Here is a 15,369-nt window from a genome sequence, read left to right as displayed (position 1 = left end):
ATATGCAACAGGCAATGCAACAGTATGACATTAAATACATGGATTTAAAGATTTTATTTTTAGTGCCAATCTACACTGTACATGAAATACAAAAAAAAAATTCAAAATATATTATATTATAAAACAGATAACAAATATTACAAAAATGAATTCAAACACATCCTACACTGAAATTTTGCTCTGTGAGATATTTTTATTTTGAAGCACTGAAACTCAAAATTAGTTTTTAATGTGATAGAAAAAACAAAAAATGCAGGTTGTTTAAGTATTCAATACCTTCATTGTGGAAACACTGCTGAAAACAACTTCCTACTAAAAACACAATTACCTTGCATTTAGTCTCCACCAGGGAAACATTAAAAACACAGTTCCATTTTGTGGATAAAAACCCCACAATTAAGAGATCAGCAATCAGATAATGAATCTGAAGAGCAACGGTGACAATGAAGACTACAGAGCATTACAAAGGAATTACTGAAAAAAATAACATAAATGCATTAATTACTAAAATAATAAAAATAATATCCACATTTCTAGATGTCCCAGTGGGCATTTTTGGTTCAGTTATCAGCAAGTGGAAGATATATCAAACCACCCAGACACTACATAGTAAAGACTGTCCATCAAAACTCCAAATAAGAAATCCACCTTTGAGAGAGGCCATTTGAGTGGATCAGCCATCACTTTGAAAGGAACTACAGAATTTAGTACCTCAGACTGGAGTAAAGGTACACCATATCCAAAGCCCGTATGGGAGGGTGGTACAGATAAAGTTCATTACACGAAAAGAAACATGATAAAAAAACACATCTGGAGTTTGCCAAAAATTATGAGAGTGATCCAGCTGCTTTGTGCAAAAAGACAAATCTTTATTGGCCAAAGTTCAATGAAATATGATTGATGCTAATGTAACACTGAACATAACTTGAAAATCACAAAACCTATAGTGAAGTATGATGGTGGTAGAATTGTGGTGTGGGGATTATTATGATTAGCAGGGACTAGGTATCTGTTTAAAATAAAAGGATGAATGGGTGGTGAAAAATACAACTATATACTGCAAGACAACCTGTTTTAGTCTGACTAAAAACTGAAGCTTGGATAAAAGTACCTTTCTCTGCAAGACAATGATTCCAAACAAAAGAACTAACTAATTTTAGAGCTCAGGACAATGGCTCAGTCAAAGCCCTGATCTCTATCAAATGAGAATCTGTGCTATTATTTTCAAAAGTGCAGTGCATAAGTGTCATCTGACTGACTGAAAAAAAACTTGCCTTGGGAATGGATGAAAATCACTACCAGTAGTGCGGAAAGCTGCCATATATGCACTTGAAAAGATTTAAAGTTGTTACACTGTAAATTTTTGGAACTACAGGTAGTCCCCAAGTTATGGACATCCGACCTATGAACGAGGCCACAGCTGCGACGCCTGCGCCTCAGTAACTGCTGCTCCGTCATCTTTGGCCTGGGGATGCCGCAAGCAGTGGCTGGAGGGGGGGTGATTTTGTTGCTCGCGCAGTGTAGTGTCCCAAAGGCGGCTCCCAGCGGCAAGCGGTGACCCGTGGTCCATAGTCACTGGGGCCACAGTTATAGCTTGTGTGCAGGATGATGGTTTGCTGCCCGCCCACTACTCCACCCCAGCTACTGCTCCTGACTGGACACAGGTTGGATGGAGCAGAGGGGGGCGTTTTACTGCCCGCCCACCACACACGGCTGGTAATGCTGCAAGCGCTGACCCGGTTGTGGCTGAACGGAGGCCATTGAGGGTGAACGGGGCAGCGGGGGTAGCATTGTAGTGTGCCTCAGGTTGGCTGCCTGTTGAATTAGGGGTGGGCAATTTGTTCTCAGTGGGCGGACACTGTAGGCAGCATACTGTAGTGGTGGTGACTGTGTGGTGGGTGAGTGATGAACCCCCCTCGCCGCCCCACGTCAATCTCAATAGCAAGCCTGCTTGTTCTGTTATGCACATAGCAAGAAGTTGTCTCTTGTCAGTACATCAGACGTGTTGATGGGTGCCTTCCTGCTGTGATAGCATGGACAGTGGTTACATATTCAAGTAGATCCCCACACAAGCTAAAAATATATGTACTGCTTACAGTAAATATTGAATGACTAGATTCTTAATATAATAGAATGAAGTGGTTGGGATGACTGGACTTTTGCATCATGTCACAGCATTTACTATGGGTGTGTGTGGCATAAACCTGCTGAAATTAACTCACATCATATGATTTCTGCACATAAGTCACAATCCTCAAAATGACATTTCCATTGTTTTTACTTATGTTATTATTGTTAAACTTTCTAATGTTTCTCAATGCATTTTTTCTTAGTGAAGTCTTGAGCCAGATTATTGTGACATCATTTCTTTATCAAATTTGCCACATTATTCATAAGTGCAGTTCTGCTCATTACTAAACACTTCTCCTTCAAATGGTCCTGATAAAATACTTGCAAAGTCACTAGCTGAAATGTTAAAAGTGAAGTGGAAGCATGGCAGAATAATATATTTTTAGAAATTAAAGCAATGTTAAAGGATTATTAGTGACATTTTATAATATCTTTCGCATTGCACATAGTTTTCATTTAGCAAAGCGCTGACAGTGATATGATCGTACAGCAAAAAAGTGTTACCAATGTTTGCGCATTTCAGGCTCTGAAGAATGAAAAAAAAAATGCAAAATGGAAAAACACTAGCAAATGCACATATGAAAAATGCTTTGCACATGTGGTCCTGTTATCAAAATCAAATGCAAAACATTTTTCCAGTTCATTCAGCACAATACAAATTTGAAAGTGGATAGAATTTGTGCATCCTTGCTGCTTGATAAAAACACAACACCCAAATTCTTTAAAAGCAAACAAAGGAAGCAGAATTTAGTGCAAGGAGCATTAACTGGGTACAAAACCTTTTATAAATGAAAATGGTATGTCCAATCTGACTTAATATCTACTTATACAGCAGAAGTTGAAAATAAAGGTGAGATAAGGTACAACACAGCATACTGTCAGGACTGCTTAAACCCTGAGCAATGCCAACATTTCAAAGTTGTTAAATCATAAGGTATAATGGCAAGGGAAAGAAAAAAAGGAAGAAAGCTGGCTGTGGCCTTCATCAGCTAATAGATAATGATAGATAAAAAGCAGCAGGCTGATTCTAACTAGGCATATCAAAGCCTAGGCAATAAAAGAGGGAATACTTAAGAAAAGAAGCAAGAAAACATCATCATAAATAACATTTGTTTTACATCTATGATTAGCAGAGACAACAAGCGCTGCTTCTTAAGGACCATTATCAGTCTTGCCAGTTGTAAGAAAGCGAGCTGGCCTAAATGTCATGCAGTGTTTATTAAAATCAAAAGATTGATTAGCAAGAAAAAAATGGAGACTGGCTGTTTGTCTTCCTGAATATGCACAGCTGCTTTAATAAAAGAATAAAAAGCAGTCTTAAGCCAGAAAGATTGATTGAAACCACTTTGAGTAAAAAAAAAATATACAAGATACCTATAGACTAAAGACAACAAACAAAGTAGTAGATACCTGCAGAAACTGTGCCTGATGTTTTTCTTAAAGAGATTTAGTTACAGCAAGAAAATTTTTCCATCTTAAATAAATTACATACCATTTTTTGACAAGATGTAGGTGGTATAAATTCTTCAAGCAATTGAAGTGAAAAAAATGTAAAATGTAATTTTCACATTTCATATGGTTTCCGTTCTGATTTTTTTTTTTTTTTTAAATCAAACCCCATAACATTCTTATTTGCCTGCAGTACCAACAAGAAAAAACATAAAAAAAAAAATATGTGGTTCAAATTTTTTAGGTTAGCAAGGCCAGAAAGATTCTGATATAATGCCTAAATTACAGCAACCTCTTCAACTTCTATGAATATATTTGTTATAATACCTGGCAAAAAAAATTCAACACTGAGTTGTTGTTTCTGACATATAAAAATCTATAATTTGCCAAGTTTGGGAAAACAGTCATCCTCTAGGAAAGCAGCATGCAGCCTTATAGCATGAAAGACCAGGGGTGTTTCAACATCAACAGTAGATTCACTGCATATTAATTTGTTTTATGCCATTATCAGTTGGATCTTCTAAATGTTGATGACTGAAAACTACTGTACCTTTCTTAAGGTGTCTTTGTTTTAAGAACAGTTTATGTGTACTGTGGTATATAAACACACTCAATTCACATTTGCTAGAATTCATGCAAAACTTTCTTTCAAGCAGCACAGCTAATGGATGACTTTTTTATCTTGGAGTGTCACCTTGAAGGAATAGTGCAGGAATTTAACTTAGTGGACAAAAAGTTTCAATGGCACATTAAAATTGTTATTAGCTTTAAGTTTTATGCTTTGTGATGATGTGCCTGATGTTTCTAATGATCTTACAGACACTTCCCTTCCAGAGTTAGAGGTGTCCAAATCTAGGTAAATCCAGCTTCATTTGCACTTGCAACTTTTAATCACAACGTATGGATAGTTACCACATACTACCTTTTGTAGCATGTTGTATGTATTGCCAAAGCCTTGTATTGTTCCTTCCCTATACTACACGTTAAACTGTCTACAATCCACCCCCACTCCACTACACTTACTAGTAGATAATTCGCATTTTTAAAAATGAGAAAACAGGAATATATTCTAGTTATTTAGTGATCATATACCTTAGCTTTTCCAAGCAAAGGCTATGCCAAACCACTAGAACAGAAAAATAGTTGAATCTTTCATCCAGGAGGAAGGATACATATACCACCTCTTTACTCGCAGACATATAAGAAAAGCGCAAGTTTTATAGTCTACACATAATGTCTGAATGGGGAATGCCATAATAGCTTCAAGTTCTGGGCCAAAGATGTGAGATATTTAGTGCTACAATTTCTGCATGCACATTATACAATTTAAATCAAATAATTAGATTATGGGCACAAGAAGCCGAGCCTATGTTCCTGCATTTAGTTGCTTTGCTTACTCCCCATGAGAGGATGAATGTACACAGAAACCAGGAGGCCATTAGAGTACAGTTATGGATTAATATGAATTTCCCCTTTGGGATTAATAAAGTATCTGTCTCTCTATCTATCTATTTATCGAGGCCAGCAAATGAGGTTATTGCATTTTGAAAATGGATGCTTTATGGCATCTCCCACTGAGATACTGGAGGCAGTCAAGGATGATCCAAGCACTGACTAAACATTAGAAGGAGTATTTCTGTAAGCTCCCAAAGATTCCCCTGGGGGACCTAGAAACTTATGCCAGGGATAGAAAAGTCTGGTGACGATTTGCTGAGCTAGATACTTTCTCCGTATTTAGTAGGAGCAACTAAAATAATGTACAGTCGACCCTTGACGTCATGCCTGACATGCGAACAACTTGATTTACGACCAGAATTTTTGTTTTGATTTACGACCAACATCTTGCGTTACGACCCGAATGCACTCACGTGTATCTGCTTGTACGATTGTAAACAAACAGCCAAGAGCGTTCGTAAGCGTCAGTCGGAGCCCAGATACATGTGTTTGTGGACGTAATTTTGGTCAGTGCAGTGATTTATCTATATACTAGCAAAATACCCGCGCTTCGCAGCGGAGAAGTAGTGTGTTAAAGAAGCAATGAAAAAGAAAAGGAAACATTTTGAAAATAACGTAACATGATTGTCAATATAATTGTTTTGTCACTGTTGTGAGTGATGAGTGTTGTTGTCATATATATATATTTACACACATAAACATATATATATACATATCTATACATATACACATATATACATACATATATATCTACATATATACACACACATATATACACACACATACATATATATATATATATATATATATATATATATACATACACACACACATATATAAACATATATATACATATACATACATATCTACATATATACACACACAGCTATTTCAGATCAGTGCAATACGCTGCTTGTTAAAAGGATAACTCCGCTCTTACGTGCAAGTCTGCGTGGATATTATGAACTATCGTATTTGTTCAAGTTCTATTTAAATTTTAAATAGAAGGAATTTTTATTTAGTCGACAGAAATATCTTTGGTAGGAATGGTAAAAACAGACAGGAATTTTATTCTGAATAAATCAACTCAAACCTTAAACAACTTATAATTTTTTGCTCTCCATAAAAATATATCCTGTCTAAATTATACAAGTTAGAAATAAAGTAAACATTAAAAGAACAAACATTCAAATTTCTTTACTCTTATGTAATTTTATATAAAAATAAACTTAGATTTTAAATATCCCAAAAGATTTTGCTCTCCATAAAAATATATCCTGTCAAAATTATACAAATTCAAATATGAACATGCTGCATAACAAAACCTGGAAATATAAATAAAATGTGTTCCTTTCAGCAATAACAAATCAAATCATTCAGTTGTCTTTGCTCATATGTCATTTTAGAGCTGGACGCCTGGCATCTTTTTTTGGCAACAAGTTCGTTTCTGTTTGGTGTGAGGTTCTGTGTTGTGGAGATTCTCAGGATGGATTGCAGGTGCTCATCAGTGAGGCGACTCCTGTGTGCTGTTTTGTTAGTCTTTATCACTGAGAAGAGCTTCTCACACAGATATGTGCTACCAAACATGCACAAGGTTCGAGCCGCATGTAGACGGACTTTTTGTTCTTCAAAGTCACCAAAGCGCCGTGCAAACTCAGTGCGCTCAGTTTATCAGCAAAGTGCGTGTTTGGGAACACCATAGTGACGACTTGGTTTAACATTACTTGGCAACAGGGAAAGTGGGGCAAAGTTGCACTGGTGCATTTGTGTCTCCCATAAAAGCAGCTTCACTTGAAATCACTTTGTGATTGTGCACGGGTAAAACGTCCGCTGAAGTGTCAGATTTTTATTTAATTATTCTGCTTTCTGTATCTTCTGCATTGCATTCAGGTTACCCTGATGTTTTGTCTCATAGTGCCGTCTTAGATTAAATTCTGTAATTACAGCCACATTAGCTCCACAAATGAGACACACGGGTTCAGTAAACATATACTCAGCCTCCCATCGGTTTTTAAAGGCTCTATTTTCAGAATGAACTTTTCTCTCCAGCATCGCGTGAGCTAGCTTCGCAATAACTTGCAGCATCATAAGCTAGACTTGATTAACGCGGTAAGTGTTCGGCAAGGCAGCTGAAGCGCTGCATTATGGGATCTGTAGTTTATTGTGTTACCAGCGCTTCATATACCCGGGCCATTAATAACAATAATACAGTATATAAAATGATCTCGCGGGCCGGATATAATTACACGCCGGGCGGATGTGGCCCGTGGCCCTTGAGTTTGACAAATATGGACTAAATAGAACTTGAAAAGATATATTTTTGAAATGTGATCGCGCAATTCAGATAGAGTTGACGCCTACACTACAGCCTGCATCCTCCCTCGCTCTTACTTTTTTACCGTTCATCTAATGAATACACTGAGTATGGCTTTACCAAAACAATCATTGATGGCGAATAAAGTATCCATTATTCGAGTATGTAGATCGGAATATATATATATATATATATATATACCCGCGTATCAGCGTAGAAGTAGTGTGTTAAAAAGCTAGAAAAGAAAAGGGAACATTTTAAAAATAACGTAACATGACTGTCAATATACAGTATTTGTTTTGTGAGTGTTACTGAGTGTTGCTGTCATCAAGGATTTGATTATCATTATTTCTTTCAATCAGGTTTGTATTTGTAGGATGTGTTGTGTTCAAGTTACATTCCGTGTTTGTCAATCGTTGTAAAGATGACAGGTTTCTTTCATCGATTCGTTTCTTACTGCATCAATAAACAGCTCGTCTTCTTCTTTATCTGAGACCTGACACACTGCATGCACGGGTTTTTTTTTTTTACACTGTCTTCCTTTAGCGGGACATTGACTTTTCCACCGTGTGCTTTGTTTCCGCAGTAGCTGGATTTATGAATATGCTTATCAGGCGCTTCATATTTTTGCTGCCTTTTCAATTGTGTAATTCGGTTTTGTTCAGCTCTTTGGAACTGTTGCTTTTTATCTGTGCACTGCGTCAGTTCACGTGAGCCGCCGGTGTACATGCATCGAAGGTTCCCAGCTGTGCTGGTGCCATCTCGTGCTATGTCCATGGCTGTATTTAATGTTACCTTAGTCCTGGCACTTAAAACTTTCTCTCGCAGTTTCGCTGAGTTTGTGTCAAACACCACCCTGACCATCTCATCTTCCTCTCCATAAACACAGTCCTTCACCCGTGAATATTTAGTGGAGTTTGCTATTGGATTGCGCTGACGGACGGCCTTATATGGGCAGGCACTAAATTACAAACGCCAGCGGCAGCCTGTCTATGAACTTAATTTAAAGTGTAGGTTTACATCGTGCTTTGTTTCCGAAGTAGCAGAACTCATGAACATGGTTGTATATGTCACTTGCTCGCTTCTTATTGTTTCGCTGCCTTCTCAATTATATAATGCATGTTTTCTTCAGCGCTTTTTGGAGGTCTTCCTGGTTTTCTATGTACTGCGTGATTACGTGGGAGGCGTGATGATGTCACACGAAACTCCGCCCCACGGCGTTCAAGCTCATCTCCATTACAGTAAATGGAGAAAAACAGCTTCCAGTTATGACCATTACGCGTAGAATTTCGATATAAAACCTGCCCAACTTTTGTAAGGAAGCTGTAAGGAATGAACATGCCAAATTTCAGCCTTCCACCCACACGGGAAGTTGGAGAATTAGTGATGAGTCAGTGAGTGAGTGAGTCAGTGAGTGAGTGAGTGAGGGCTTTGCCTTTTATTAGTATAGATATATAATTCACTAAGACCATGGCAAGCAAGACGCATAATTGCTAAGGAAGGAAGAGAAGGTAACGAAGGTAAAGAAAGTGATTGTTAAGGGATGTTAGCTAGCGGGCTGGCGTGGCACATGATGATGTCATCAGGCTGAGTCAGCACCGGCTTGCTTTGGAGTGTATTATTACAGCAGTTCACAACACGGCCAGCTTTGAACTGAGTGCTCGACTACTGTCATTATTAACTCGAGAAACAGCGATCACAATCAGAACAGAAGGAAATTGTGCGGAAATATGAGAGTGGTGTTTGTGACCGATCTCGCTAATATGTACAGCATGTCAAAATCCACCATCTCGACAATTTTACAAAGAAAAGCTTTGCATAAGGAGGCTCCTTCTAAACAATAACCACCTTCCGTTTCATTCTCCTCCTCCTCCCTTCCTGCAGCCCAAAGATGTCAAATTAAATGGTGAGTACACTATGAAATTGTTGTTTCTGGTAGGCTAGGCACTTTTTATAACTTTTTGGTTAGTACATTAGAAAAATTATTGGTGTTTTGGTAAATTATGCGCATTATACAACCCTTTTTTATTATGAAAAGGTTAAGTTAGTGTTGCTGTGGGAGGTTTGGATCGCATTATGGGTATTTTCATTATTTCTTATAGGAAAAATTGTCTTGACTTACAACCAGCCCTCGCGAACGAATTGAGTTTGTAAGTCAAGGGTCCACTGTAAATGCATAGAGAATTAAAAAAATGTTTTTAATAATAGCATACACTTGAAGCACAAGTAAACCATGATATTTTGGTTATCACCCATTACTATATACTAGTTTCTCTCCTCTAATAAGTATGTTCATGTCAGATACAAAAGTTTGCCATGAGCAAGCTTCCCACCCCAAATTTACACTTGTGAATACCAAATAGTAGCAAATGGAAAATTATATATCGCATGAGATGTGTTCTCATTGTGAAACTCCATAACTACAATAAAGATAAGGGGAAAAGAATAGAAAATGGTGACAAAAAAATGCCACAAGTATACAAAATTGTTTGTTTAAATATATATAAATACTGCATTTGAATGTCCTTGTTTTTCCATAAATACATGAAAAATAAATATGCTAACTGAAAGTTTACAATAAGAAGTGACTATAGACTGTAAATACAAATCATCTTTGACTCTGGCAGATAAAGAACTGCCAATCTAAAATGTCCACCTCAAAAATACCATTAAGAACTCCCTGTCACATCAGATATCTTTCTGTCTGTCTCTCTCTCTCTTTCTTATTGCTGGCCGAGCTTTCACCTTTCACAATCTCAAATCGCAACCCTGTTATAGTGCTTTAGACCCAAAGCTAAGGTCACTTTCATTGTACTACAGGGAGAGATATGAAATAAAAGCCCCTCGTGACATTGCTCCTGTTATCCTTCATTTGCCAATAATTGATTAGATCTCCCAAGTAGTATTCATGCCCATTCCATTAAAAGAACAACCCTGAAATGCCCCTTGCAGATAAGCAAAGGAATGCTGCCTACTAGAGGGTGCAAACATAAAACACAAAACTTCTAGCAAGAGGTCAACTATCATCTGAAAGTTTTGCAAACTCTTGCCAGTTCTTAACCAAATTTGTTCTCTAAGAAGTAGGTCAAGCACCCCAATGTCTACTTTGTCATATGGAATTTACTGTTCTCATGAAAGCAACATAATCAGGCCCAGATCACAACTCTTTCTCTTGGCAAGGCATCATGAGTCCGCAAATGCTAATGAATCAGTCGTTTCATCTTCAAGGCTTGTATTAGAAAGATGCTTCCCACTTTTCAGTTTACTAATGCTCCTCTTTCTTCATAGTCAACTATATTTGACTGCATTCCCTCTAACTCCAGAAAACCTTTTCAGAAATACTTTAATTCAAATATCCATTACAAGCAACTATCAACAGTCTGCATGTTACCAAAATATAAGCCTTTTAAACACAATATAAAATAAGAAAAAATGACAATAACATATTTCAAATCACTACAAGGATTATTATTATTAATAGCATATTTGTTAAAATATGTATAGGTTGTTAATATCTACCTATTCCCCTACCACACAATTAAAGCACAATCTAATCAGTTCAGGTCTAAAGTGGGCCAAAATCTATCTGCAACACAGGAATCAATGAAGACAGAATGAAGAGGAAAACATCTCTATATATGTGTATTGTTATGTGCATACTACACTGTATTTTACTATTTTGTACTTTTCAGTCTAAAAACACTTTTTTACTACAAATCCACTGATTCAAGAAATTTTCTTCACTACTGCTCTTTCCATCTATCCCTTTTTCACAGTCCATCAGACACCATCACCTCTGTTATGATAAAAATGAGTTCCCTAAAGAAGCCCTCAAAATAATATTTCTCTTTTACAATCAACAAAAGTTGTCCCATCGTATTTTCCAGCAGACCCCTCAAACTAGCCAGACCCAACAATAGTCACCCAAGGAATTTAAACTGCAACCTACTTAATGCATCACCTACCTGAAATTTTGTAATTTGCTCAGATCATTACATATCCATCATTTTATTTTCATAACCTGCTTCTTCTATTTCATATTTGCAAGAGGCCAAAGCATATCCTATAGCATCAGGCATAAGGCAGAACATAACCCTGGATGTAGGAGGAGAATACTTACACCAACCAGACAGATTGAAAACTACCAATTAACCTAATATTCATAGCATTTTGATATGAGAGGAAACTAAATTCCCCAGAGAAAACCCAAATATACAAGGGAAGAATGTGCAAAACTTCATAAAATCATTTACTGGGTTGGGAAATTAACTTAATTCCATGAGACCATAAGGCAGCAGCATGAACCATTACTTAACTGTACAACCTATAATTAAATGAATAAGTTAAAATTAGCTGGAACTATTACCAGCTTGCCTGGGAGAAGACCCAATTTTATTTTGCCCTCCCGCACAGTGTTCAGGATGGTAAGAAAGGTATAAAAAAAAAAATACTGAAGATTCAGTGTTGGAGAAATACAGAAAACAGTAGCATATTGTGGTCACCAAATCTCTAAATTTACCATCGTAATAAATAACCTCCATGCCATCAGATTGTTTGGAAGGCATTCCAGAAAAAATCCTTTCCTGTTATTTAACCACAAACATCAACAGCTGCACTCTGCTAAACACTACTGGAACAAAGTGAAAATTTAGGTTTTTGGCAGCAAACACTCAAGTTGGGATTGGCATATAAAGAAAGATGGCTATACCAAACATGATCACCATTGTCATGTATGGTAGAAGCTCTCTGGTGTTATGTGGTTGTCTTACTTCTAAATAGCCTGAGAACCTTGTTAGGGTACATGGAATTGTGGAATCCATGAAGTACCAGGATTTTTAAACTTAAATCTGGCTGCCTCTGCCAATACACTAACACCCTGGGTCATAGTTGGATCTTCCAACAGGACAATGTTCCAAAACATATGTTCAATTCAACACAAAAATGGTTAAAGGAACATAAAATCAAACTTCTGCAATGGCTGTCCCGGGACCTAAACCCCCTTGAAAGTCTGTGGGATGTGTTAAAAATGTTTTTTCCTGATGAGGAATTATTTTTTCACAGAATAAATTAACTTTAGTTAAATGTTGAATTTCTGTCTTTTTTAGGGCGAGATTAAGGTACTTCACCAAAAGGTGAATTGTTTATAATCCTTTTTTTTCTCATCTTTTCCAGGACTGACAATGAATGAGGAGGGGACAGTATATTCTACATAGTCTACAATTTTATGTATAATGTTCTTTTTTTAAACAGTTATTTACAGGCTGCCCAAACCTATTGCAGATTCTCAGAAAAACACACACAAGTGTGTCAATGCTATCACATTATCTGTGAAATCCACTCCTGGATGGTTGACAGCATAGCTAAAAATAAAACAAAATAAGATGGAGCTTTCACTGGTAAGCTGTCAGTGTGGGTTAGCACAATCTCCTGCAGTAAATGTAAACAATTTAAGGGACTGTCATGGACCTAGAGTTTGCTATGATATACATTTTGAAAGATTGCAAACCAAATGCTTATGTATACTAGCAAAAATACAAAGAGAAACGGCAAGTGCTTCAATAACCAGTATATTTAGACCCATTTTTTATTTAAAATGGAAAGAATCTTTTACAATATTAATTTTACACCATATTGGTTTAATAGTTTGAATATGTTTGGAAATTTACTATAGATGAACTCCATTATTAGGCTATCCAGAATACAACAAAGGACTAATATAAGTGCTGAATAGCTGATTAATACAGCCTTTCCTATTTTTTATATACATGCAAATGTCAGAAACGTGGACATGAGATGCTAGCACTTTCCAACTGTCCCTTGCTAGGCGGCTTGTGAGCTCAGTGTGCCTCAATGTGTGCTCTTGGTAGTTGGTAGTTACCAATGCAAATTAGTCTGAGGAGTGGCTAGACAAAGAACTATTCATTAATAACCATCCTAATAGTCTCAAATACACCATCTCAAATAAATCAGAGCATCTAATCCAGAACAGGGACAATGAGACCCACACCTATTGACAAAGCAGAGGAGTCAAGTGCTTGATATTCATGTGATCCACATAACCCAATGGAAATGCCCTGTGGGCTCACCATCCATAGTATGAAGGGTCAGGGCTGGGTGTAATGCCAGTCAGACAACAGTCAAGAGTGAGACACTAGACCTTGGCAATGGAAACTTGCTCTTGGGACATAGAACATGCAGCTAGCTACTATACAGTTAACATTTGCATTAATGCATCAAGTAACTATTCAAAATATTCATTTTTACCATAAAATATGGATTCAGGACTTAACAAAATATCTTCTCCTGCAGTTCCCACTAGGAGATTTCCACATTCATATGGAAATGATGGAAATACCTGGAGGGACATGATTGGAAGGAATGAAATGTGTGATCTGAACCAAAGTAGTGAATTGCTATGGGATTTCCATAATGAACAATATTCAAACACGACCATGTTCATAAGTCAAATATCTACGTTTTACTTGTCTGTAATCTAATCTGAGACTACATATTTATTAAGATTAGGTAAAGAGAGGTGCTAAACTTTCAACTGATCACCACTTGGTGGTGATTTGTTCTGGATGAGTCATGTTTTCACTCTGTAATACTCTCTCTTACAAATTGGGAGAGGTTAGGGACATATAGTCTAAACAGAACATATCCAAGACCTCAGTAATAGAAATAACTGCAAAAGGCTGTAAAAAGAAGGCAGGTGGTTTGGGTACTCTTAGGAACATTCAGTGGATATCAGTGATAATGGAAGTTGTAAAGTTGAAGAAAGAAGTGTTTCATACAATGTTAGTTAGCAGGTGGTTTTCCAGATTTGACTGAGAGATACCAGAAGGCCAAAAAAAGCAGCAACTTCAGTAAGCTGTTGAAAAGCCCATGTGTAGATGGAATTTGTTGAGGCCAAAGAGAATGACTTTTTGGACTTTCTCAGATAGCCTCTGAGAAAACATGTAATAACCCTGGGAAAGTAGGCAGAACATGCTTTTTAGGCTAGGGTGGAGAAACAGTGACCTCAATGGTGAAAATTGTCAAGAGTTGGAAGGAGCACTTTATGAAGTCCAAGTAGGTTTATATAAGGCTTCTTTGCAGCCTTACTGGGCTCGCTCTGTATTAGTGTCTGACCACTAATGATATGCTCGATTACTGATACTTTATCACACCTGCAATATTGGTGCAGTATGTATTAGGTATCCCTAAAAAATCAAAATGGAAAAAAAGTGTATGATGTTTTCATAAGAAAATGTTTTAATTCAACATTTAAAAAGATTTTATTTTTTAATTATTCCAAAGCACAGAGGCATCAGATATTTCTCACTCTCTCTTAACTGTATGTTACAGATGCCATGAGTAACTATCTAATTATTACACTGATGCTTAAAGATAATAATAAAGCCCATGTTAAATATGAAGAATATACTTCACAGACCACAAAGTTGTTGCATTATGTATCCTGATCTGTTGAATATATGAAGTTAAAGAGAACTAATGGATGAAAAAATGAATCGGTGCACATGTATATACTGAGAGATGTCCATTAATGAAATTAATTAAATTGAAATATATTCTTATGCATATCTGAATATAATATGTACTATTTAATGAACAATATTTTTTATTGATTCAGGGGTATGCTTGACAGTTTTATTAACTTATTTTTCCTTTTTTTTACATTTAAATGTTTTACTAGCTTGATTTGCACATATTACGAATGCTGAAAGAAAGTGTACCTATTTAATAGGCTTGATTAAACACTAGAATGTTTAAATTTGCATATTTCCTAGACTCTTACTTGTCATGAGACCCTAACTAACTTCTATTATTAGCAGATTCCAAATGCAAAAAGTGCTAGAAGGAGAAAAAGCTAAAAAAGAAGGCTAGGAAATGAAAAGAGTGACAAGAGAAGAAGCAATCGATTGTGTTTTACGTGTAATAACATAAACAACATAAATGCATCAATTGTAACGTTTATTGACATTTAAAAACAGTACTTGTACTAAGTAAAATACTGGGAG

The 15,369-nt window shown here is 36.6% G+C and overlaps 1 protein-coding gene across 1 annotated transcript in view; it reads right to left on the bottom strand.

Annotated features, from left to right (window-relative positions):
- cerk (ceramide kinase) overlaps positions 1-15,369 on the bottom strand; it is a 68,960-nt gene that overhangs the window by 24,680 nt on the left and 28,911 nt on the right. The gene's annotated exons all lie outside the window — the stretch shown is intronic.

This window comes from Polypterus senegalus, chromosome 8 (genome assembly GCF_016835505.1).
Source record: "Polypterus senegalus isolate Bchr_013 chromosome 8, ASM1683550v1, whole genome shotgun sequence".
Taxonomy (NCBI): Eukaryota; Metazoa; Chordata; class Cladistia; order Polypteriformes; family Polypteridae; genus Polypterus; species Polypterus senegalus.
This window is presented reverse-complemented; position numbering and strand designations above follow the sequence as displayed.